General features: G+C 39.4%; 1 long non-coding RNA gene across 1 annotated transcript; it reads right to left on the bottom strand.

Annotated features, from left to right (window-relative positions):
- Positions 1 to 6,316: 6,316 nt before the first annotated feature.
- Positions 6,317 to 10,307, bottom strand: LOC107321124. The gene is made up of 2 exons (XR_004309071.1): positions 10,194 to 10,307; positions 6,317 to 8,099 (listed from the first exon to the last, which is right to left on the bottom strand). It is a non-coding gene; the product is annotated as an uncharacterized LOC107321124 (long non-coding RNA).
- Between the last annotated feature and the right edge of the window lie 16,042 nt (positions 10,308 to 26,349).

Here is a 26,349-nt window from a genome sequence, read left to right as displayed (position 1 = left end):
TTCCATGCTCAACTTTGCTTAACAGCTTAAAATCAAGTTTGTTTTGCCACAGAGTCTCAAAGGTAGCATTTCTTCAAATCTATATGGACTAAAAACCATGTCCCATACAAAAACAAATGCTCCATACATATACCTCTGTACATGTTGAGGAAACACTAGTAACCATACCATTCACTAGCCATCAGGGATTCAATTGCTGAGGGGGAGAGAGTAGAAATCTGACATCACTACTTCCAAATCTAAGCAGCTGCTAGTTAATGGTGGGGACATGCTGTGCTCCAAAGTGGGCAAAGCATATTCCTGTGGAAAGTTGCTTAAACATGGGATGTTAAAGCCAGCAGTAAATTTTTTCAGACGGCTTGTGGTGGCTCAGTGTAATAGACTATTATTTGCTACACTGTTGCTCATGAAATATTGTTAGCAGGGTGCAGATCATTCATCCATTAACACCCCATGAAGTCACCTTGAATCCCATGTTTCCAGAACAGTGGAAAAAAACCTCTATTTCACAGCTGAAAAATATGCCGTTTAGATGCTATTAAAGTGCCAAGCAGAGAATGTAGTTATTTCAACAATGCTCTTCTAGCTACCACAATTTTTCAGCTTTAAGATTTCATCTGGAAGAGATGCAAATACCTCTCCAGCTGATCTGAACATACAGTATGCCAGAAATCAATATGACCCTTTGACTCTTTGGCTGTAGTTCACTAAGATATTTTCAAGTTATGTACTGTAGATACGTTGGTTGCTCCAAAACTAATGTGTCCTATTTATTTCCATGGAAACTACAACAGATACAAAGAGCATAGTAACACTGTTTGATGGAGCAAATTCTCAGCTACAAAACACTATTCCTCAACATATTCGCCACCATTAGCTAAGCTTTTCCACCAGTGATGAACAAGAAAGAGCCTGTGCGTTGTGTTCATAAGCTTTCACACCAGTGGAGTTGACCCACTGCCCACCACCTCACTGTGCTCACATCCATATTTATGGTCTCCAAAATCATTTAGCAAGTGTCAATGAATGTCAGTGGGTGCCATTTTTCCTGCCTGGAGGAATTCAATAACACACCTTTGCTTCATACGCACCTCCATCTCAGATGCCATTTTGTCAGACTGCCCCTTTGGTGCCATCTGTCACATAGCAGCAATATGTAAGGGAACAGTGGTGGGAAGGTTCAACCTCTGTAGGCATGCCACCAGTATCTACCTCTGATGTCTTGGGTATGATAAATAATAATAAAGCATAATAAAATAGGAGTTGTTGCTTTCAGAGTAGCACTCATATTTTTATATATTTAATAACATACACCCTATTTAATCACACTGGAGTGTGAAGGAAAACCTTTCATTCTCATGATTTGTTGCAGGCAAAACACAACAATCAAGTGCAAGATCAAGAGAAGAAAATCCTTGACATTAAAGCATTTCTAAAGCAATCCATTTCAAGAATTTTCCTACTCATCTAGTTTAGAAGCTGATGTCTGGGGAAAGATAGACAGTTTTGAACTCTAGTGAACTATGAGAGGTCATGGACAAAATATTGATGGTCCCTCAGTTCAGATTTGTTTAATTGCAATACTACGATACTTCTTTCCCCCACCCAAAGGAACTTACTGACAATATTAACATTTACATAGTATTATTTTTAACTTCAACTTGCTGTTGTGGGCAGAGTGGAGTGAGGGGTAGCTCACACATCTCTGAGCTACTGTGTATGTCTACTTTTCCATGGATGCAGGAAGACTGAACTAGTTCAGACAAAGACACTTTCTTCACAATCAAATGCTTTATTTTCAGACTATGAAACATTAAAGTTGTCAGAAATAGATGGTCCTGTAGAGGTGAATGAGCTAACACTGAGTTCACAGTGCCATTTAATTTCAAGGGGGGAGAGAAGTAACTAATTTTACTGCTGCGATATTTTACTATGAACAAGATGCGAGGTCAGATAAAAAGAGCCAAATATTGAAGGACTGAAAGAAAAAACAAAGGTCTTCAAGTGGAACTACATGATTCCCTGGAAGCCTTCCTTTCTTACTGAAAATGTTCACAGCTTTTGAAGTTCAAACAATTTCAAGAATGAAATCTGGACTTTTATATCAGCCATGAGACACAGTATGCAAAAGAATGAACATCAGTCCAGGATTTTCTGTCTGGCTTTTATCTCTTGACCTTATTTTGCAAATACTCTTTTCTCTTGATTTTAACTGCCCTGTGAAACTCTTGGGACAGGTGACATTAGCCATACAGCTTGTGTTTGGCTGTTCTGATGCCATTTGAGGGAGATACTGGGATCTAGGATTAACCTCATATACTTCACAAAAGATGTGGTAAGGTGCAAGACATGGGTCTCAGAAATGCTAACCAGGAGTTAGTGAATTTCTAGGAAACATGACCCAGCAGAAAAAATAAAACCAAGTTAAGAGAGTACAAAAATTGAGAAGATGTCACAGTAAATCATTAAATATTCCACAAGTTGTGGCCTTGGGAATATGAAAAGTAATAATGGGTTTAAGCTACAGCAAATGAGGCTGATAAAAAAAATGAGAAAAGCACTGAATGTTAAAGAAAAACAGACTCTTGAATGACCTGTTTGGGAAGATGGAGAAATTTGTCTGCACGAATGATGCTTTTCAGGACAGGTCATCCATGTATCTCTTTGAGATCTGGTCTGGGTGAGGGGCTGTGAGATAACTGCTCTTTTGTTCTGTGTTCCCGTGTTTACTGTCCTTAGTTATCATATCCCTCATTAGATTACCCACAACACATTTATTGAAAGCTTGGCTAAGTAAGCTTACTCTTCCTCCTCATTAGAGCAATGTGTGATGGAGTTTGTTGTTATCTTTTGTCTGTATGTTTTTCTGCTGGGGAGAGCTGGCTTCTTTCCCAGCATCTTATAGTGTTTGCAGTACAATAGGAGCCACAGGCAGACATTTGAGGAGAGGCTGAGGTGGCTAAACCAGACAGTTTGGGACCATTTAATATGGTGGATCTGTTTGTAGAGCACCCTGCCTGGCCTCTGGGCTGCCCCATCCAAGCAAATGGTCATACCTGACTGCCCTGTGCAGTTCTCTCAGACATCCAAAGGTACCCTCTGCCTTGGCATCCAAATCTCACTTGGCTCTTCAGTAGCAGACAGGCTACAAGTTTCTTTAGTGCAAAAGCCACCATCCTCTCTACATTCTGAAATGACTGACTGTGCACACTGCATAACCATGGTCACAGTGGGTATAAAGGAGCACACAGTAAGACACCGTAGGAAACTCGATCTAAACATTTTTGTTATTCATACCCACTCCTCTGGGCAGCACAGTCCTTTATTTGCACATATTAGCTGATGATTTGGTAAGTAATCCTGCTGAAATCAATAAGATTGTTATTATTAATTCATACAGAGTCCTAATTACCATGACCAAATTAGACACACATACTTCAGCAAGTGTGGGATGGAATCTCAATATGCCATTGCAGGAGGTGCTGTGCCAGGGAGGTTCTGCAGCACTAGGGCTGATGCTGGCAGGCTAGCTCACATGGAGTGAGTGTGAGATGTGATGCTTCCCTCTTCCACAGCTTTAGGGTGCTATTCTTGGCTACATCTTAGATATTCTTCTGTTTCAGCTTATTATTAGCTTTATCTATTCCCGATTTAAGGGCCTACATATACTAAATAAATGAGACACAGGTACCTGAGTTTAAGGCTTCCAGCTGTACTGGTTGCCAATTTATGCCATTATTTAGTTACACAAGAAAAATAAATAATCTGCACTACGCGTGCTCTGATCCTACACCACTGAAGTGTTTTTGTCGTTGCCTTTAGTGGGAGCATAATTAGAATTCTTATAAAGTGTTTTGTTAAAGCCTCAAATACCTGTGGAAGCCTGTGATAATTAGTTCAATTAAAACTGTATTCTGAAAAACCAAGTGTGGTAATGAAAGCCTGGCATTTGGCGATTTTGTGTAGTAACTCCAAACTTTGCTTAATTTGCATGCTAAAAGCAGAGGTTACAGGTTCCCTTCCTTAGGAATGGCTGTCATGAATATAAGCTAATGAGCTATCACAGATTCTAGCAGGCTTTATGGCCCCACTAAATAGGCTGAGATAGATTTTCAGGATGGGTCTGTGAGCATAGGAGGTGGATTTGGGGGAGCTGCTCCAGTCCTTCACCACCTCTCTTGCCCATCACTTTCCCAGCAGACCCAGTGGAACAGCTGAACCATACACAAGCAGCTTCTTACACATCAAACCTACAGCATAGACTACACTGTGTTGATGCCTGTCTCAGCATCTAGCTTTCATAAATGAATCAACTGCCTCTGCTCAAGAAGTGAGACTTACTTATGGCTGAGGACTTTATTCCACTACGTTTGCCCAGTGATAGCTCAATGAACTCAAGTGGAACTACTGAAGTGGTGATCTCTGAAGAGTGCCCAGTTGTGAAGGCTTTGAGCAGAAGATGCAAATAGAGTTGAGTAGAAATGCATAATCTTTACCACTTTTCTACAAAAGTAGTTGGTAGAACAGAGCCTGAGCATCAATTTCCAGCTGCAAGAGATTAATAGCAGCAAGACTGCCTTTACAGGACGGCTCCATGCAATCCAATGACTCCTAAAAGGATTTTTCCTATAATGAAGCAACTGTCAATAGAAGCTCTTGTTCTTTCATTTGTTCCAATGGAGGTGGTACAAGTTTATCCTTTTAACATGCTTTAATTTTAATAGCATTTTCTCCTTATTACTGACTTTAATGGATGGGCGACTAGCTTCAGAAAAAATTCTGTTTTTGCTGTAGGTTTTGTCCCCTAAAAAGAACTTTCAAGTTTGATGTGGAAACTGCAATATTAAACATCTTATGTTTGAGTCAGAAAAATTCATTGGAGCCTGCCAAGTTTTGCTATGCAAAATTGGATTATTCCATATCCATCACACAGTCAAAACTCACAGTTGAGAACACACAAAAAAACAGCCAAAGCACGCAATAAAAAGAGCTGTGTGTCTTCTATATACTAATTTGAAATGATATTTTGGATTCTTCAGTCTAACACCTGAACATTTAGTGATTAATGCACATAGTGGTCTGTTACATTTGCATCATTTGAAAGGCATAACCTTTAGGGTTTTTTGTTTGGTTGTTTATGTATAACTAGAATCTAGTTATAGTACTTAAAAAGATCTTGGTTTTCTAGTTCATATTTCAGTCGCTTTTCAAGTGAGTCCTCCAAACTACACGTAGTACTTCCCAGAGAGCTCTGCAAAGTACAGATTCTCTTAGCATTTTGAGAGGGCTAATAATTCACTCCCTTCACTCATTTAGTCTATTTCATGTCCATATTGTTTCCAAAACAAAGAAAACTCAAGTTTAGAGATATACAGCCTCAGAAAATAATGGGTCTTAGAAATTAATCAAAAACACATCTTTGCTAATTTTCAACATCTTTAAATCAGAATAATTTAACATGCAGAGACAGGAAATAGTAGCCATTTCTAAATATGTCCAGAAATGACTGAGAATAAACAGAACCAAAGTAAAGGTTGTTGGATGCAGCCAGTAACAAGGACTTCACAGGTCATGTGCAATCACACAGACCAATGAAGCTGAGAGGAAAAAGGAAAATTAGGAGCCAAGAAAGCATGACAGCAGAATAAATACAAGAAAACTGGAAGAACAAGCATTGAATTCTAACTCCATATACACCATAATAAATCCAAAGGTGGGCAGTTTTAATGGAAGATGTCCTTTCATCTTCTGATTTTCTTTCTGAAATGTTTAATCTGCTGGAAGTTCTTCAGCAATACAAACTTCAGTATTGTCCTACAGCACGAAAACACCTTTTTGTTGCTGTATGTAAATGATGGAGAAGAGGTACTGCATGTTTATAAGTAGTTCTCTAATAATAAACCCCTGGGTTGTGTTGAGGAAATGAAACTAACTTCTTTATCATGTCTGACACTCACTTTTTTTCACTTTTTTTTTCTTTTTTTTGTTCCTTCTGATCTTAGTAAAATGATTATATGTTCTGAGTTCTGTAAGACCAAAGCACAAATTTCTCTCTCTTTAAAATGTTCTGTATTTTTCAACTTAATCAAAGCAAAACATCACAGTGGATACTTCCCATGCTGCCTTCTTAAGAGAGTTACTGCCCTTGTTTCTGCAGTAAATCTCCAGTAACCTGATGCTGGTTGGTAGCCACAAGTAGGTCCTTTCAGTTTTCTTCAGTAATTTGTAGGACTTGTCTCCCTTTGCTTCATTAACTGCTTCCTCCTTGCTGGCTGCTTTCTGAGTGCTCACATAAGAATTCAAAGCACAAACAAGATAAAGTCATGGAGCTTTAATTTTACTGTAGAATTAGTCCTGGATCCATCACAACTGATACATGAGATTATTTGCTATTGAAAGAAGAGTTATCCTGGGCCCCAATTCTCACAGCACCACTGAAGCTAAGCAGTAAATAAGGAAATGTAGCATTTAATTGAATTAGACATTAGTGCTCAAATAGCACTTGTTGAGAATAAGCATATGAAACTATCAGTGAACAATAACAAACAATCTGGAATTGAATTTCAAGTTGGGTGACCTCGATGCGTTAGCTGGACTCCTCTGGAAACATTTAACCTTCTTATAGATCCTACTTGCCTTAGAAAGTACTCAACATTTTTTTAATTATCTCAGCTTACAGCTATTTAATATGTTTAATTACATAATCAACTAGACATATCCTGTTTGCCGCTCACTGTGACTTTAAAATAATGAATAAAGGCAGAAAATTCAATAACTGTTAAATAATGTTTTATATTGTTACCACAACAGTACTTTTGTAAGTTACTAATCACAATCATGCAAATGTTAATTAGGGTTATTGCAGCACAGTTTCTGTTGGCTGGAGAAAAAACAATTCACAAGCACAATCACTGGTATCGTACTGCCTCAAATTTCAGGTCACTACACAATTACTGAAACAAGAAATAGAAGCTCTTATGGTATATGATACTCACTGCACAGAAGGTATATCTGCTGGAGGACTAGCCTTCCAAACCATTTCCTTCCTTCTTTATCTCCTCTTGTTTTACTTCCTAGTGAAGAGTAGGATCCTTCCAAATACATTAATGAAGAAAATAAAGTAGAGAGAATGAAAAAAAGCACAGGAAGGGAGAATTTCTAACTAAGCTGAGCAAAGTTAGCAAAGCTTAGCATACTTTGGCTTCAACAGCTTTTCAGCTTCAGGATCCTTCAAGGCTGAATAGCATGTACATGTTCCACATTTTGAGGATTCTCTCAAGCCATTCCCTTACATTAAACTGTTTCTCATTTTTGCTAGGTTTACTGCCTGGTTTATGTTCCTAGGAATGTGTAAAGAGGATGCCATAGAAAGAAATTATACGTCTCTGAAAGATCACAAAGAATATGGAGTGAATAGTTCACCACATACCACTCAATGTCCACAGGTTAGAAAAGACAGTGAAAAAAATGCTGATGCTTTGCAGAAGTTGGCAGATAAACATTTGTAAGAGTAGAAAAGAAAGAATCTGGGTTAATGGAAGTGGAAGGAAAAAGATACAGAACTGTCACCCAATTCCCTGCCTCACTGCTGTTGAGAAACACATTGCCACCTCGCTGGAGACCGGTAACTGATCAAGTTGCCCATTAACAGGTTATAAAAGGTCTAAAAATTGCTGCTTCAGATTGGTGGGGATAAAATAAATTGCAGCGGGCCTGGAAAGCATACACTCATCTTCAAAGACAAGCACAAATCATTCATTGGCATTTCTGGGAGGGAAGCATCAAGCAAAGATACATTTAAGGACAAAGCAAAATGCCACAGCACACAGTCCACTGAAAGAATGCTGATTTTGGTGCCAGCAAACACAGGCACCTGTAGAATCCTTGGTTGCATTCTCTTTGGTGTTTGCTCAGTTCCTCTCCCTGCTGCTGCTGAAGTTTTCTCCAAGTGGGCACCCTTCTCCACTTGTGTCTGGGCACCCTTCAGTCCTGGCACAGGAGCTGGAGCCACATCTTTCACAGAAAGCAGATGCTGCACAGATTGAGCTCACCATGGGCCTCTTGAACTTAGCCTTCCTATCTGAGTTCCTTTGGATGTGCTGTTGGAACAACAAAAAACGGGCAGACATCAAGAGAGAGCAAGAGCCTGCTATTGGAAGCTGTCTCTCCTGGGGCATGAATCGATGGGCCACGCTCTGATAGCCAAGAGATGGGTGAAGAAGTTTTTTTTTTAACTCTATATCCACCATCTGAGTAGAAGAGAATAAATGAACACCAAACTTGGTCACACCTTTCTTCACACAAACAGCTTTTTTTGCCCCCTAGTGTACATCTATCACAGTCCTCTGCTTTGCACTAGAAAGGAGACAGGGCACATAGCCTGTGCCTTTCCCACTCATGTGCTTCTGGCCATATCAAGTAACAAAGCCCCCTCCCAGGATCACTAAACAATCGACTTTGTAAAAATGACTAAAAATTGTAGAATTTAGAGACAAAATTAGATTAATGGGCTCTGTCTCCTGATATTGATTCATTCCCAGAACCTTACACTGCCCTGGTTTGGATCAGGCCTGCAGACCACATTTGTTCTTTGGATTGGAATTCGCTACAGAGGCTGAGGCAAAACTTAGTCCTAGTCCCTGAGTTCTAGCCACTCATCCCTCTCATGTTACTGTTGCTTTTTATGTGTCTGGCCTGACATTTTTAATTAAAATCTTCCACTTAGACTCTTCTCATTCAAATTTTCTGATGTCTGCAGTCCTCTCTGTTATCTATTGCGTATCTTGAAAAAGTAAGTGGAAAGTAGCAAAATCTATAGATGTTTTAGGGCATTCAATTTGCCTCATTTGTCCAAAGGAAAATGCACACATCAACACACTGTCTGAGCTAAAGAACATCCAGGAGAGTGCTGCAAGGGAACAAGCTCTGGTTTCCACTGAGTAAGCACTGTAATTTCTTTTGAAGAGTCTGTTGATATGAAATAATGGACCAATAAGCCTTGGACTAAATTGACTATCCATTTTTGTCTCCCTAGTTAATGTTGCATCCTGTGATTATCTAGTTTCATTCTCTTATTTCAGCCGAAGGAAAGTATTTTTAGTAAAAAACCACAGCATCTCTTTTCAAAGGCCAGGGAGTTTAATTGTGGCCAGTCAGTAGCAAGCACTTAATTTTGAGAAAAGAGAGACCAGCACCGTGTGTACTGCATCAGTGTCCTGCTTTGACAGATTAGTTGGAGTACTATTTTCAAATTCGGCCCATTCATAGAGAAAACACACTTCTTAATCCTCCCTCCTGGCCCTTTTAGACACACTGCTCCTCATAGCCCCTCAGTTTACACTAAACAAGTAAGAAAGTGCAAGTGTAACTCAGAGGCGTGCGTGCAATACTGTTACTGCAGGCAGCAGAGAGCAGTAGCTTTCATCTCCCTGAAGTGGGCAAAACACAAGTGAGTGATGTTAGAGCAACAGCTCTGGAATGGCAATCCATCTTCCTCTCACCTGTGCCAGGTACACAGCAAAAATGGAATACAAAGCAGTGCTGCAGAACAGCACTAACCTAACTCAGCTCAGAACTACAAGGATCATAGTAAAAACAAAAGGATAGCTTACTTCTTGGGCTTTGTCAATATTCAGACTGTCAAGAAGTTCCTTTTCTCCTAACTGTGGTTACTTCAGTCCAACTGTGTAAGGTATCTCAGTTGTAGGAAAAGAAAAAGCTTTTTCTTCAAATCAAGTTTTCATCACTTTAAATCTGGCATACATGTAGTCCCTTTTTCTTGGATAAATAGGAGAATTTGGTATGGAATGATTTTCAGGGACTCATGTGTTAACATCTAGGTTAGAAAAGTAATTTGTGTATACTAATGGTACAGCATGGGCTATTTATCAACTTCCAGAACCTGGCTTGATGAATAATCATTAAATATGCAGAGGATGTTTAACTTATTGAGTTAATGAATAAACTAGGAATTACCTATCATATTTTAAGAATAAACTTGATTAATCAGCGATTTATTATTAAAAGCATCATTGTAATTGCAAGCAAAGAACCGTAACCTCTTAAATACGTAGCATTTTACTGTATATGCACACAATAAACTAGTCTTTGCTTGAAAAGAGGAGTCCAAAAGATGAGATATGTGAAGAATGAAATAACAGCATATAAAATAAAAATAAAAGCAGGTCACGTACCCAGATCCTTCCACAGCATTAGGAATGATAAAAAAACAACAACCAAGCACACATAAAAAAACCTCCAAGTAGCAATTATGAGAGGAGAGTGCTTTTACAGAACCTGAATTCCTACATTCCTTCCAACAGACACACTAAGGTTGCCCAGCGCCACATGAAGAAACAAACTTGAAGGACAGCTCTACAAAGGGACATCTATTTTAATTCATGTGGTTAAAAATAGCAGACCTGGCAGCCATCATCATACTCACAGTATGCTGCCTAGAACTTCATGACTCAACACAGACTAAAAAACCCATCTCCTGAAGCAGGAGCTCAGGACGCTGTTTTCAGCCAGAAGCTGGCAGAGTAGTTGCAATGACACATGGTTGAAATGCATTTTCCAAACTGGCGAGTTAAAAAGAAAAAACACTCTGAGTGAGCAAATTCAATAGAGCACAAAAGGAAAAGACTGGATCTTTATAACCACTTTCCCCAGCTCATATTGCAAAACTAATGAAAAAACATTTTCCAAATGTAACTGTAACCCTGGGCCTTTTGTCTTTGATCGAGATATAGCACACACTGGCTGCAGGCCTGTTTTGGGGCTGGTTTCAGCACTGGGTGAGGTTATGGGTCTTGTCACCCACACTGATACCACCACTCCTTCTCCCATTTCTTATGGGTGGTGGGCAGTGGTCTCCCTAGCAGTTTCCCCAATACATACTGACTGAAAGGCTGGAGTACTGCCCACTGTGGTGAGGACACTTTTACCTACAGAAAAATTGCAAAAAGGGAAGTAAAATAGTGTCGAATTTATAACAGAGATTTGTACCTTGAATATTTGTGAGTAAAGTCTCTAAATGCATGATGTTAAGATCCTTCACTATGCTTTTTTGCTTTGTTCCATACTTTACACCTCCTGTATTTCCTCAGTCTTCAACTTTCTTTTGTGTCACCACTTTCTTTCAAGTATTTAAAGAAATTAATAAAACTCTTAAACATTTTTATAAGCAAATGTAGCGTCTTTCCTATTAATTGATTTATTCAAAAAGCTCACTGGGTGTATATCCATCCTCATACCTTCTATCTTACCCATGAATTCTCCTCTTGCTTTCCCCACAGGGCATGCACAGTTTTCTGCCCCATGTTTGTTGTGAGCTGTGAAAAGATGTCCCACTCCAGGGCAGAAAGGCAGAACTGCCATGCCTTACAACTTTCACAGCATGCAGCACTTCTTTACCTACAGTTCCTACTGGGGCTGTCAGCTGCCAGTGATCTTTCAGAAGGAAAGAAGAGTGGAGAGAAACACAGTTGACTCTTAACCTGATAGCATATGGTGCTGAGGAGAACAAAAAGCCATAGTGACATTTATCAAATGAAATAGTTAAGTAGGCTGGAACAGACTTGACACTGATGGCAGAATGACAGCAGCAGCTCAATTGGCTCTGCTGTTTGCAAAACATGTGCTGAAGTTTGGACGCTGCTTGCATCAGTGGTGCGGGGAAAAATGAAAGGACAGCAGATGGCAGATTGGCAGTATGAAGGGAGATACGAGCTGGCCTGTCTTACCATTTTGCTATACCAAGATCAATACTATATCCTCTCATTCCCAGGCTGTTCAGAGTGCTATGAAGAAGTTGCTTTAGAGATTTCAGCTGTTGCCCCACTAAGTGGCAGCAACACAGTCTGTGGCAGCAGCAACCCTTGCCCTCACCAGACGCTATTACTGGGAAAGCAGTTGTCAACAACTGTGCCCAGCTGCAACTCCTCTGTATCAGCCCTTCTGAAAACCTCTGCGATTTCAAGAGAAACACCACCAGCAGAAAAGGAAAAACAGTTGCTAATGTTCATCAGTTTGGCATATTGGAACACAACAGGGCATGCCAGCAGCAGAGAGCACTACATGCTGGATGGGTCAGGCCAACTCCAGCTAGTTGGCAGAAGCTTCCTCAAGCCCTGCTCTTCAACTCTCTCTTCCCTCATGCTGAGTCTTTCAGCATCAAAATCTGACTTGATATTAGTGAAGCAAAGTCTCTAAACCAGCCATGCTCTGGGCCAACTCTCACACTGCAAATAAGTCCCAAGTGTCCCTTTTCATATTGCTGCACTGACCTTGCCTCAGTGTCACTCACATCACTTAAATTTTGTCTTTATTGTCCTCTTGCAGCCCCACTGTGCTCATCTTTCAAAGACCATGGACTGCTCCAAGGGCCAGTGACCTATCTGTGTACTGTGAGACCTTTCCTTAAAATTATCTTTTCAGCTCATTAAGGTTTTGCGGTTGGAAGAGCAGCTGAACGTCCTGAGCCAAGGGGCAGCAACACAGTTGAAGGTGGTGTTGTGGGCTCAAATGTTTCCCTTTTATCCCTCTGCTTGGGCACAAGGCATTTAAAGCCACAAGTAGAATTACCCCAAAAACCTACAGCCGGTCAGCAGCAGAAGGTGGATTACATCACAAAGCAAACGTGAACTATGAAAACTCCAATTTTCTTAGCACAGGAAAATTTCAGAAAAAGGAAATTCAAGATATTTTCAGATATAAAACAGCTATTAGAATAATAGCTTGCATGCTGTACAGATAAAACATTAGTATAATAAAAGACAAGAAAAATACATTCATGTGAATAATGGTCCCACTGCTAACCTGAATAACTTCGCATTGATTTTGATTTAGCACAACCTGAAACAGAAATGATGACTGCTTTCTAGAAGAAGAGCATAAAAACAAAATGAAGCAAAACCAAACAACCCAACAACCTAGAAATAGACTCTCAGTTTGAATAAAACATCTTGTTTGACTTTCAGCATTGTTTGCTGTCGCAGTTTAAATGAAATTCTACCTATGTCCGTGACAGGGGTGCCGTGGGCCCCGCAGGGGCCCTAGGCCAAAAGGAAAAGTTAATTAGGAAAAGAAAACAGCGGCAATGATCTAAGGAGGCACACTTATTTACTAAATACTATATCAAAATACAGGATAACACAATATAATACAATATAATTGAAATTAAGCTAACGAGTCAAGCAAAATAGGAGAGAGAATAAGTCCCAAAACCGAGAGGCCTACTGTAAATTCTAGGCAAAACAGCGAAGGCTCCCACATGCTCTCCTGAACGCCAGAACTCAAAAGACGTCAGTCCAGCCTGGGAGTCAGATAATACAGTGTCCAGGTCCCGTGACTTATCTCTGACCGTGATGTTCTCTGGGAGATGTAGCCTTCTTCTGTAAGTTGCACATTCAGTAAAATTATTCATGCTTTATATGGTGAAATACTGATTGCAAAATTACAAAATTATTAAACCATGACAGTTGCTTTGGAGTTGTAATTTGTTTCACTGTTCTTGACACTTTTTGTTTTGAACAATTTGGTCCATTACAAAGCAAGTACAATTTTATTTTTTTTTTTAACCTTCAACTGTTTTGTTCTCTCCCATATGTTTCTGGTCCAAACTGTTCTCTATTAGATTCAAATCAGTTTTGGTCTCTACAAAATTGAATTTCCTGGTGAATTTTGGATCAAAGTCTAGTCAAGTTTATCCAAAATTCGATAAAAGTCCCCAGCTAGTGCTTATTCTTTGCAAAACAGTGAGACAGCAAAGACCTACAAGTGATAGTAAAGAAACATTTTTGGATTCTGAAAGATAAATCATTACATCAAAGACGAGCTGCAATTTTCTACGTTTTTTTTTTTTTTTCTTTTCCTTTAATTGCTATACTTGAGATTAATACTTCCTTTGTTTATTTTGAGAAGCAGGCAGGGAGAATTTCTTACTTAACCAAGCCTACAAGGGGGAATGGTTTTAAGCTAAGACAGGGGAGGTTTAGGTTAGATACGAGGAGGAAGTTTTTCACACAGAGGGTGGTGACGCACTGGAACAGGTTGCCCAAGGAGGCTGTGGATGCCCCATCCCTGGAGGCATTCAAGGCCAGGCTGGATGTGGCTCTGGGCAGCCTGGTCTGGTGGTTGGTGACCCTGCACACAGCAGGGGGTTGAAACTGGATGATCATTGTGGTCCTTTTCAACCCAGGCCATTCTATGATTCTATAATCACAGAATATAATCTATGAATCTGTAAATCAAAACTGATGCTGTGCTGAAGATAGGCCAATCAAATCAATATGGAGATGAAGGAGCCCCTAACATGATGGAGGTCAATTTAAAAGTACTTTAAGGCTGATTTACTTTCAGGTTATGAATTCCCTGCTCCTGCCCAGCCCTGGTTAGGCTGAGGCCACCAGCCCTCCTGCAGAGCCTGGTGCTGACTCCCAGTCAGTCCAGCAGTCAGCCTGCCACTGCTATAGAGGGTTTCTGCACTGCACAGGATGTGGTTACAGTGGTCTCAGTTCTGCCCCATGTTTCTATGTGTTGCAAACAGTGACCAAATCCTCACGTGCAGAGCTCAACAAACACTGCTGAGGGAAATATGGGGTCATACACATGCACCTGCTGCTGCAGAGATGCCTGCACCACACTGAGCTCTGATGACAGCCACATGCTGCTTCACTGCAGAGCTGCTCTTGCAGATGCAGGGTTGCAAATGCCAGCAGGCAGAAAGTTTCGTTGCTCTTTAATTTTCCAAAATCGCTGGCATTTGGCCTTTATTTTATTTTATTTTATTTTATTTTATTTTATTTTATTTTATTTTATTTTATTTTATTTTATTTTATTTTATTTTATTTTATTTCTTTTCTCAAATTCCCAGCTCCAAGAATTAGAAGATAATAGGATAACTTTTAATGCAGCTTTCCTTCTTAGAGTAGGTTTCTGACCTCATGTTTGCAGAGAAAGTCTGCATTCTATCCCTTCTACTAGGTAACAAGGTACAAGATGACAGAAGAGTTAATTCTAAAAAACCCCTCAAACTTGCAGCTTTTAAGAGAATTTTATAACTACAGCGATCAAGACAATGTTGAAATGATTACAGTGAAAAAGAATCAGTCCCTTCTTTTCAGCTTGCCTATTTTTATTTCTTCTTGGTTTGACTTAATTATTTCCGCCACTCCTTTTCTCCTAGCCAGCTATGAATTGAATTGCTTTCCATGGGTTTAGCCTAGCATTTACAGGCTGGCTGTCTCAGTGCTAGACTTTGCAAGTTGTTTATTTTTGACTTTTTAAGCAGAATTTTGATATCTTTCATTAGCAAGCAAATTAAAATAAATAGCAACTCTCCTGCTGCTGAATGAAACATGTTATTTGCACATATTCTGTGCAAACCCTCCTTTTTGTTTAATTTATTTTCTCAGGCCTTTAGAGTTTACACTTCCAAGTAGAGATCCTTAATGCTGCTATAATTCACTGCATTTTCAATTCATTGCTACAGTAGCAGTGGGATGTGCTGGGATCTCCCTAATAATAGTAACTTGCTTAAGTGTACCTTTAATTCTCAAAAAGTAATTTCTATTAAAAAAGTATATAGAGTCACTGAGAAGAGAATAGAATAGGCTTTCACCAGGAGTATTTCTGCTAGATCCAAACATCCACAGATCTACAACATTCTTAGATTCTTCATCACTGCTACTGAGTGATATGCAGAAAGCACCTTAAAACTTAACTTTCTACCTATGTTTTTGGACATCTGATGGTAGAACAGAGCATATCAGTAACTTGGAGGCTGATCCAAAAGATCATGAGGATGGCTTATAGATGGCTTAATGCCAAAATAAGTTTTATCAATTGCTTTTATTGCCAATATATACTGAAGCGCACACAAATGTTTGCAGATCCTACTTACAGTTTCTATAAGTGACTGCTTTTGAAAATATCAAAATTGTTTAAAATTAACATTAAAAAGAGCTAAATTTTCTGAAGTCACCGTTTGCAATTGTAAGGTGGAATAATACAAAGATGGTAACAGATATTCAAAAAGTTATTTTTAAGGAAAAACTCACTGATATGGATGTTTTTGCTGGGAAATGCTGAGGCAACCTCCACCAAGGAGTGATCTCCAAGAGATGCTGCCTTAGTGGTGGTCAGCCCTTAAATGAGGTCTAGAGGAGGAGGAGTCAGTCTCCACCCCTTCCGGGAGCACAGCTCAATTACTCTCACCTGTGCTCCCACAGCTGACCCAACACTTGCCTCTGCTGATTAATCAGAGGTTCAGACTGTGATTACCAATTTCCCATACAGCAATGTATTATTTGCTCAGATGCACTGAACTTAAATGCAATGGTAGTCTGTTAAACAGTCATCCACTTCATTTTGGATAAGTTTTAAAAAATCTATTGATTCCTCTTTGTATGTCAATTCATTATAAATGATTTAATAATATACCACTTTAAACTAGCTATCGCTATCTGAAAAACATAAAATATTTCCTTTTAAATAGCTACTATCAAAACTATTTATTTAATAACCTCTTGTAGACTAGGAGCTGGAGATCTCACACCACTGAATGTATCTTTCCTAAGATGTGTTTTATAGGCAGTAATGTACTGCAGAAGTACTAGGAGGGAAACTCTCAGAAGTTACAGCACAGACATACTGTAGTGCATGATATTACTCAGTGGCAGAGAACAGCCCAGTGGCTTCAAGAAAATTCCATGGAGGATCATCTCAAGAGACATTCCCAACAGTGTGTTCTATACTGACTGATCAGACAGTGCATCTATGTCTTTTGGTCTGGGTTCGGCTCTTTTTGCCTTATCACAGCTTATAGTTGAAGCCTAAGCTGTCAGTGAGTCACCTGACTTGCAAAATCCGGTGCCAGAGTTTCACCTGCATTACGTATAAGCAGTCTATGGATTGTCTTAAACTCACCCTTAAATTTCAAGGGATATTTTGGCACCTGGGGTCATATAAAGACATGTCTAGTTGATGTGCTTAAGGTAGAAGGGAGTGGCACAGCAACTGTTCTACTGTTTTACGTTATAGAATTGCCTCAGCATGACAAGTTCTGTCATCTCTACAGCTTTTCTGTGATACAACACACCCCTGTGCTATGACTATCCATCCAGAGTGTGACCAAAGCTATGGCTACCTGGTGTCCTACATTCAAACCCTAGTGAAGATCTGGCAAATGTTATGCTCATTCCTCCAACAATCCCTCCTACAGCTCTTAACTACTCTGTACTTCAACGGACTGAGTGGCCAGCAAGTAAGTGTATTTGGACTGACATTCAAACTAGTCACCAAAGGGTTGTTTCAGCTTCCATCAGTGCTAAAAGTGTTTCTGTGTCTATGGACTCTGGTGTACAAGAGGTGAGAGCAGCAGTGTCATGAACAGTGCTGCTATCAAATATTAGCAGAGAAAAACATATAGATGAACCGAGGGAGAAACACAGGAACTATGCAGAAGTGGGTAAAACAAGGACAATCCAGAGAACAGAGACAGAAAGAGGAAATGTGGTGAAATCCTATGCAGAAGAAAAAGAGAATTACAATATTACTTGGAAATAAGCAAGGAGAGAGAGAGAAACAAAGAAGCAGTTGAGAGGTTAATGAGGGAACAGAATGAGATGACAGGACCCACTAGAAAAGCCAGGAGTTACTAAGCTAATGACAATCTGCACAAAACTCGCAGGAGGGTTCTCCTCTGCTAAGCAACTGCATCCATCTCAGGCTCCCTGGTTTGCTCAGGCTGCCTCTGTCTTCCCACAGCTCCTTGCTCAGCCTCCTTACAACACTTGCTGTAATTTCTGCTTCTCCACATCTGCTGTTTCTGCCCCAGGGAATTCTGTCAGGCATTTCTACTCTCCATCTGACACTGTTCACTTCTGCCAAAACACTGTTTAGCAAAACCGTTGCTTGTGGCTGTGCACACAATATAGGTAAACATGCAAATCAGATCATTAAAGGAGCTGCAGTAAACGTCTGATAAACAGCTGCACAAAGCTCAGTGGCCACATCACAGGAAGGGAGCAGCCTGTATCTCTCCCAGGGGCCATAGAGAGCACACTGTTCCCAAGAAGCTTTGGAAGGAGGGGTGGTTGCTGTCTTAGGAAAAGCCCCACACCGCCCCCTGCACAATGCTGTGAGTAAACCCAAACCTTTTTGTCTTGCTGAAAGCTAACATACAGCAAAAACAGATAGTTGCAAGAGATGCCTTCAGGGGTTACAAGTGACCAAGGTTCACTGCATTAGCACATTTTAATTAGACTCCTTCTGAAGGAGCTACTACATTGTCAGACATCCAGGTTTCAAAGTCTCAGCATCAAAGCAAAAGAACTCGCATTACCAGAATGACAAATAAATACCATTGAAGCATTCTCTAACAATAATGGAAAGGCTGATAGCTGAGAAAGATTGAGCCAAATTCACTTAGCTTGGAAGGCCTCGAGAAATTGGTGTAATTTCTTAGCACATAGCTACATGAGTTGAAAACTAAATGTAGTGCTTGGTAGCAAGAGTTCCTGCCACATAGAAGACAGTGGAAATAAAACAAAAAGAATTGCTATATATGAGTGAAATCGGAGTTCTAGCTATATGGAAGAGCATGGGCTGAATTGGGAAAGAGTAAATAAGGATGTAGAAAACGTCCTGTTATACCAAATGGTTTCTATTGAATTCTACCAAAAATGGAAGTTGGCATAGTCCATTTTCTAGAAATAAAACACATTTTTAGTTCAAGTGCAGCCATTTCTCACAAGGTCAAAAAGCCTCAAATCTACTAAGAGCAAGATTTGAACAAAAAATAGCCTAGCTAAAATTGCATTCTGAATTTATTCATCATCCGTTTGATCACATGTGGCATATAGTTCAGCAAGGTTCTGATTATATGATAAATGGCTGGTTACCAGTATAGTAGCAGCAGACAGATATACTGTATAAAAAAAGTGCACTTTTGCTGTGTTATTATTGAAAGCTGAGGTTTTATCAGTGTGCAGAAGGTAACTGGAGTAGGGCTACTATCAGAATTGGTAACTTTAAAGAAAAGCAAAGTGGCAGATCATGGCAGAATGATGCAATCAGCAATTATTAGTAAGTACTGAACTAATGACTTCATTATATTGCAAGAAAGGATGACAGACTTCAGATGAGGTACAATACCGATTTCATGAATACTTCTTGTCCTTAATTTTCCCATCAACCTTTTGACTTGAGTGGAGATTCAAGCCCAGATCTTGACTCAAATGCCTCCCAGAATACACAGGGCAACCCAGTATTGATTCCCTCTTCCTTCCTGTTACAATGTGCCCCTTAACAGGCATCACTTTGCAGTCTCAGAGGAGCCATATTTCAGCACAGCATGAAGTCATTCTCGAAGGGGCAGGTCAAGTTTTATGAGGCAGTCAGCAGTGAGATATTTGAGGATAAAAGATGATGCACAATTTTGTTGGTAGAGAGGCAGAGGCTCAGAGAAAAGGTCTGTCAAAATAGTAATCATCTGATATGACCATCCTGTGCTTTGCTCTTGCTTATCCTTTCAACATATGTTCTACTCATTGACCCCTATAACTGAAGGTGAGAGAAAACAAAAATTGGGTAAGATCAAATCAATATGTGGAATTTTTCCCTTTAACAGGATTTATTATTTATCCAAGAGAAATGAAGAGAAGGAGAAATTGGGAGACCTGCTGTCTTTAAATTGTTGGTAGAGTTGATCTCACCTATATTTCTAACCTAGCTGCTGTTTTCAGGAGTATACCATCAGGTGTGGACACAGCTCCTCTATGCCCAGAGAGGAAACAAGGTTAGCAGAACAGCAGACCTCTGAAGCCTTTCTAGTCTCTCCACAAGCCAATGTCAGGTACATGCAGCAGTTACCACAGCTGCTTCTGGGAATTAGGTGTTCTAATACTTGCATTATAGCTTCTATTTCTGATAGCTAGGGCAACCAGAGCAGCACAGAGATCAGGACTCACCTGGAAAATGAGACAGGTATCCATGCACCTGGGCTGTGCATTAGCCCACTTGTCCACTGCTTAATGGACATAAAAGGTGAGTGAGTCACGTTGCAGTTAACACTGCGTAGCAGATGTATCCTATGGAGTAAAGAGAATGAGCACTGGAATTTGTGGAGTGACTCCAGGGTACTCAAAATTATGCGTGCATTAAGGATGTCTTTGGCTTTGCCTATTTCTGCTATTCTGAGCTATAGATCAGGATTTCTTTGGTATAAGTGACGTCCCCGCCACAAACCCCTTCTACTTGTTTTCACAGGTAGGTTATAGTAATGACTCACACCACTGATGTCTTGTGCCTTCTGAACCATTTTCACACAGAGGTACAAAGTGAAAAAAGAAAGAAAAAAAACTCAGCAATTTTGGTTAAAACAAACAGGCTCAATGAAGGCACAATGAAGGAACCACATCAACTCTGCACCCTTCCACTTTTTTATATATAATACTGCAGTGTCACGCTACTCCTTAGGCCCATAATGGAAATAACACCTATTATTTGCAACACCTAAAGTTGCACTTCTAGCTGAAAGAAAGAATAGGGAATGCTTCCACAATACAAAGTCTTGGTCAAATCTTTTGGATTATCTCCAGCAGCTCAGTCTCCTTGAATAAAGACGACAGACGTGATCACAGAGAATACTGGATGGATGGGATAGCAATGTATCATGTTTTGGCAGCTGCCCATTGCTTTGCTCTTGTGAGTGGGCTGGGAAATGGAAAGATGAAGAGAGCTATATTTGATTTTATGCTCTCTCATCAGTGCAGGAGCCCCAGCTGGGAAGCTACAGGCAGCACAAAACAAAGCAAACCAGAGAACCTAGTCCTTATGCAAATATTTACAACCAGGCATGCTGTTACCATATGAAACAATACCCTGAGGTTAAGAAGTGGAGGAGGAAAGTATTTTAAGGCATGCTGTGAGCACTAACCAAAAGTAGGCTCTCATACTGAAAAAAAAAGATAGGCTGATGTTCTAGATTCTTACAGTACCTCTTACAATGAAGAATTTTACTTTCTACCAGCCTGCATGGCAAGAAAAAACTTAGTTCTGTGGTACATTTTTACCATAATGATACTTAAATCTCAACATAAATCTGTACATATAGCAAAGAAACTTTAAATGTAGTCTTTAAAGCAAACAAAAATGCTTAAAAAAGAAGGAAAATTCTGAGTTCAACTTTTGTTGTAAAGGAACATTTCTAGTAAATCACATCTCACTACTGATTAAAGTTCTGCCATCTGGAGTTCACTGAAGTGTCATCTGGCATTCCAACAATTTTAGGAAATACTCCGGAACCATAATAATAAAACCAAACATTCTGGTTTTATACAGGCAGTTTCTCCAGCTGATCATTTCACAAGAGATGCTGCAGTTCAATCAGAACTTCGGCTCACGAGCAATTATGCTTAGTGCCATTCTGTGGCTTACGCCATGCTAGAGGTTAGCTACCTGAACACAGTCTTTTCTCCTGACTTTAAAACAGCTCTATTGTTCATGTCACCTACATTGCTCACGACTGAACCCCCTGATGGCAGTAATTATCTTTGAGACCATTAATATACCATTCTCTATCAGAGACTGCACTCCTAAATTATCTAAAATCCAGAATGTGTTTGGGTCTATGACTACCTTCTGTTGTTATCAAAGACTTGATCTTAGTTAATACCATTAAAACCATAGCATGGACTGCTGATAGATTAGACTGAGACAAAAAATATCCTGGTTGCTAAACTTTCAAAAGGATGTCAATGCATGAGGTTTCCAGACTGTGCAGTTGTGCCTGACAGCATTTAGGTCATCTGAAGATCTTCCACACATCTCATCTCCAAGACTTTTTCAGTCTTAAAAATGCCAGCAAACTCAGAAGTGGCTTCTGGAAAATGCTACACATCAATATCTGCAGAGGAGGTTTTTACCCACCTGATGAGTTTAGAGATGTTCTGAATAAGGCTAACTGTGGTCATGACAAACAAGAATATGGCCATCACTTATATTTTATAGCACAATGACAAAGGGAAGAAAGACAAGCTGTTCAGCCCTTTCTTTCTTTTTAGCAAGGGATTAGTGGCTAAAGCCAGCACAGACAAAAATGGGATTCCTTTGAGTAGCTGATTTCATTCTCTGAAACTAGATATAGCAAGGTAAGCCAGACTTAAATGAATTAAGCACAAATTTAATTTGCACTCAAATTTATTTATTTATTTATATTTTATTTATTTAATTTGCTCTTTAAATTAATTAAATTAAGTGCATTTTTATTTGGAAGCTTTTGTTATTTGGATTTATTCCATTACAAGACAAGACACCTTGCTCTAATGTTGCAATAATTGACAGATAATCATGCATCAAAAATGTGCTTTCCAAGTTGTCTCTTTCCACTGTCCTATTCTTCAACAATTTTCCTAAAAAGGAATCCTACATTTCAAATTTCTTTCAGAATTCATTAATTGTGTTCCATATGCCCCCGTTACTATCACAACTGTGCACTGCCATATTGAATTGTCATGAATTCAATTGACAGAGATCAGGGCAGTAGTAGCCGCAATGATCAAAATGTATTTGCTCCATTTCATGATGCCAGTAGTGAAAATGCTGTTAGCTACTTTACATGCAAACTCGTAGAGTTTCATAAATAAGAACATTCCTCCCACAACATCATGATTAAATGTGTTCACAAGCCCAGTCAAAAAAATCACTTTTGGCTGGACTGAAATTCAGTGAGGCTTTGTGCAATCAAATTGTCACCTTATATAAAGATACATACTGCACTTCATGACAGCCATCAAGTTAAATTCATATTTGAATAACAGCAAGTAGAATTCTGTCCCTCAATTTCTGTGTGGTGTATGGTAGTATTTTAATAGCCGTAAAGTAAAATGATTTTTATGTGTGTCTTCAGACAATTTTTATTATTTTCTTGTAAGAACATCACAGACTTTTTGCATTAGGTTGAATGTGACACTGAATGTATGCAACAGATCTTTCTTCGTCGCCATTTTTCTCTTTCAGTCTCTGTCTCTCTCATCTACAGCTTTAATGTTTTCTAATTCTATTTTTTTTCCTTTACTTTCCTAAGAAGTGCACCCAGCTCTCTTCATTGTGAAGGAACTTATGTTTATGTGCCTCTGTTGACCCTGGAGGATGTAAAAGCCCTTTGCAAATTTCATTTGCAGTTTAGCACCCCGTAGGCAAGCAACACGGTAATCCTAATTCCACCATCTTTGTCTTAAAAATGTATAACATTTAAGAACACACAAACTACAGCATCTGTTAGTAAAGTTGAGGTCAGCAGCTTGTGTGCAGGATTTGACCTGCGCTCCAGATGATATCTTGAGCTGAGCTTATGCAGATGTAATTACCCAATGCAGATGCAATTACCCAAGCTGGAATTTTGCCAGGACACGAGGATCAACACATCTGTGAAATGTGCCATGAAGTCTTTTATGAAAAGTAGTTGGAAGCTCATTTTTAACAAGTGCCACCCTAAGGGCAATCACGGCACATCCTCAGAGATCCTCCAGCATCAGCCATGCCTGGGTCTCTTCTGTGACTAGGTATTATTATAGCTGATAGTCCAGAAACATGCAATTTGTTACAAGACCAGCTTCCTTCTGTGAGTGCTTTTCTTCTGCTGGGAGGAAACAGTCCCAAATCTTCATATATTTTTATTAAAATGCTTTCTTCTTCCTCCTATTCTTTTGCAAACTTTCGGAAATAAAAAACATGTTCAAACTTCTCCAGTTTCATTTTTCTATGTTTTGTGTTTCTTTTCTTCTGATCTTTTTGCTTTCATCTGCTGGCTTTATTATACCAATTTAACTACCGCAGATGTTTTTTCTCCCCCTTTTTTTTTTTTTTTTTTAATGGATATGACAATGAAATGACTGCTTCTGGCCTTCTGCCCACAGACACCACTTTTCAGTGTCTCCTTTTCCCCTTACCATCTCGTTAAGTGATATTATGCAACAAATTTCAGACACTCCAACATGCTGACAGCTCTTTGTCAGTAGACAGGGTTCCTGCTTGGCACTGAAAGCCATGTTCGTGGCCATCTCATCAGCTGAGGCAAATTGTCACATCTCCATTGATTTTACTGAAACCAGCAGAGCTATAACAGTATACTTCAGTCTGATAAACGGACTGCTGAATTCCCAAAGTACACCTAGAGACCAAGATTGTGGGTTTTTTGATAACCTTGGCATCAGAGGCAAAACTATAAGTTCTGCTTAAATTTTCTCCTGTCACTGTCTGGAAACTTCCCACAGGGATTTCTCTACATGAGTCAGGTTGGCACCAGCCAGAATAACTCCTTTCAGGATTAATAAACTAATGGCAGCTAACTTCCCTTGCTGCAGCCCATCAGTGGGACTCAGCTGCACATCCCTGCTGCATTTCATACATTTTCCCTGTGTAGCAAAGGTTTGGAAGAGAAACTGATGAACACTTCCAGTGGCCTGCAGCCATAAATGGCAGTGTGGCTGGCGCAGGACCAGAGTAAGATACAGTGTAGGACCCTGATGCAGGCAACTGCCAGCTTCTGTATTTCAATTTCCCTCACCTTTGCAGTTTGTGGATAGACCCCCTTAACAAGGGATACTTGATAGCAACAATTGGGCATCCCCTGTCCCTGGGCTTTGAGATGCAGAAAATGCAAAATGAAATGACATGGGATGAGCTCTGCAACTCCACTTATGTTCAGCACTGCAAGATTTTTACCCAGGAATGTGAGTGCGAATGTTTCAGTGTCTTCCCTGCCAGTCTACAAAACAAAAGTTGTTGAAGACACTCTAAACTGAATGGAAAATAAAAAACTCCATGTGTTTGGCATTCCATGAAATACTGTTGTCAAAGATCTTCTAATCAATTTGACAGCTGTTTCCTAGAAGACAGAACTTTGTGCATTCCACATTATTTAAGGAACAGGCCAAAATCACAGCCACATGAGCTTTCTACTTGTTGTTAATTTGAAGGATCTTGCTTTCCATTAGTTTCCCTTCAGCTCTAAATGCAATTGTATGTTCAAATATTAAGGTTCCTGACCCTTACAATTTAAAAGGACTAAAACATGAGCTACTGATTTTAGTTTCATCTATAATCTCAAAATGATATGGGCAAATCAGTGAAGTATCATGTAATGCCCATAACTAGAGCCCTTCTGAATACTATAAACTAGAAGTTACACAATATTCTTCTTTCTTGAATTTCCTGTGGGTTGTTTTTTTTTGCTTTGTTTTGCTTTGTTTTTGTTTGTTTGTTTGTTTGTTTTTTAATTTTACAGGTAGGCAAACCAAAACTTCAGATGGTAATTGTTTTGCCTGAAATTGTGTCAGTGGTTACAGAGATATTTCCTGACTCTCGTTCTAATTGCTACAAAAAACAGTGATGGTTAAAAATCACAGCTGAAGCCTGTCTGCTTTTTCTTCCATTCTTATGTTTTCCTTGTCATACAACATCTTGGTTGTGTTTCCATTCTTTATATAACCCTTAACTGCTTCCAAAGTAGTGCGCCTCTTGGCCAATTCCAAGTATTTATTGTTGTAACACACTGGTTTAACAAGCACATTACTGCATGTTTGGCTGACCACAGGCTACAGCAGATTTAGTTTTATACTGCTTTCATTAACTGCTTTCAGATCTGCTAAGTCCACTGCCACATGGAAAGAAAAAGTAAACATGAGGGTTGTATCTATGTTCTGTTTCTTGGTCTGCAAGACCAACACCAGGTTTCGTTTACAATCCTTTATAGAGCTGTTAACCTGTGGTTTACTCTACTGCTCAAGCTTGCTGTTGACTTCCGTGATTTCAACAGTGTCTGCAAGTGTATCAAAGTGCTTGGAATCAATAATGTGAAAGTGAAAATGATGAAGTTTGTGAAAATGTTCTGAAGAATATGCTTGCTTCTAAGAAACTGTATCTGAGATGAGATGTTGTTGAAGAAAAAGACCATATCCATAAATATTCATCAAAACCCTTCAGTTCCAAAAAGGGTGGTTCCATTATTGTTTAATTCATCTGAGGTGGGAAAGACTCAAGAAAGATGGGAGATAAGTTATTCCTGGTACCTGAAAATGACAAGAATAAGAAGGAAAAGATGCTCAAGAGAAAAAAAGAAAGAAAAAGGAAAAAAAAGGACTTACTATTTGGAAGAAAGACCTAAAAATCATTTGAAGGACAGAATGATGTGACAGGTATAGGGGTGAAGCTATCACACAGAGCATTTATCCAGGAAAAATCCCATACACTAAATCTAATTTCAGGCAGCATCTTGGAGATCATGGCTCAGTCAATTTAACCTCATTTTCTTACTGGTCAACTGTTGGGATTGCCACCAGCCAT

Source organism: Coturnix japonica, chromosome 1 (genome assembly GCF_001577835.2).
Source record: "Coturnix japonica isolate 7356 chromosome 1, Coturnix japonica 2.1, whole genome shotgun sequence".
NCBI lineage: Eukaryota > Metazoa > Chordata > Aves > Galliformes > Phasianidae > Coturnix > Coturnix japonica.
Note: the sequence above shows the minus strand (reverse complement) of the source record. Positions and strands in the feature narration are given on the sequence as shown.